This window comes from Corapipo altera, unplaced genomic scaffold (assembly GCF_003945725.1).
Source record: "Corapipo altera isolate COAL_440 unplaced genomic scaffold, ASM394572v1 96, whole genome shotgun sequence".
Classification (NCBI taxonomy): Eukaryota; Metazoa; Chordata; class Aves; order Passeriformes; family Pipridae; genus Corapipo; species Corapipo altera.
The window spans coordinates 836,899-837,804 of record NW_020884962.1 but is presented as its reverse complement, the minus strand read 5'-3'; the positions used below and the strand labels follow the sequence as shown (position 1 = coordinate 837,804).

General features: G+C 77.2%; 1 protein-coding gene across 1 annotated transcript in view; it reads right to left on the bottom strand.

Moving 5' to 3' along the window:
- Positions 1-626, bottom strand: part of SLC25A42 (solute carrier family 25 member 42) — a 16,982-nt gene extending 16,356 nt beyond the window's left edge. Inside the window, exon 1 of the mRNA XM_027664294.1 lies at positions 587-626. The gene's annotated coding sequence lies outside the window, so the exon portion shown is untranslated. The remainder of the gene's footprint in view (positions 1-586) is intronic.
- Positions 627-906: the final 280 nt, after the last annotated feature.

Sequence of the window (906 nt, the reverse complement as noted above, 5' to 3'; positions counted from 1 at the left end):
GAGGCAAGGAAGGCAAGGCAGGGCAGTGCAGGCAGGGAGGGAGGACAAGGCAGAGCAGTCGGGACAGGCAAGGCAGGGCAGTGCAGGTAAGGCAAGGCAAGGCAGGGCAGGCAGGGCAGTCAAGGCAGGGCAGTGCAGGCAAGGCAAGGAAGGCAAGGCAGGGCAGTGCAGGCAAGCAAGGCAGGGCAGTGCAGGCAAGCAAGGCAGGGCAGTGCAGGCAAGGCAAGGCAAGGCAAGGCAAGGCAGGCAGGGAGCGTTACCGGGCCGGGCCTCGGTGCCGCCGCCCGCGCTGGGCTCGGCCGAGGCCGCTCTCCCGCAGCTCGGGCCGGGCCCGGACGCGGCTCCAGCCGCTGTCCCGAGCTGCCGGGCGGCCCGGGAGGGTCCTGCGGCCGGAGCAGCCGGAGCCCCGCGGGGCCGGGCCGGCACGGGGTGACCCCGCGGGAGGCCGCGCCAATGTCACCCGGTGCCTCGCGGCGCCCCGCACAGCCCGGGGCTGCCCGGCCCTGGCCCACGGCGATGTGCGGCCGGGGCGGTGTCAGCGCCCGCTGCGGGTCCCTGTCCCGGCGCGGTCCCGTCCCGCACTCACCGGCTCCGCTCCGCTCCGCCTCGGCCGCCGCCGCCAGGCCGCCCCCGCTGCGCCGCGGGAGGCGGGGCCCGGCCCCCCGCGCGACCAATCACCGCGGGGGAGGGCAGGGCGGCGCGCGCGGAGTGGCTGCGCGCCCGCGGAGTGACGGCGGAACCGGCCAATCGGAGGCGGGAAGGGGCGGGGACAGACGAGAGGTGGGCGGGGCGTGCGGCACCGGGGGGGGGCGGCGGGGACGGAGCGGGGACAGAGCGGAGAGAGAGCGGGGACAGACCAGGGAGAGACCGGGGAGAGACCTCCCGGGGATAGAGCGGGGACAGACC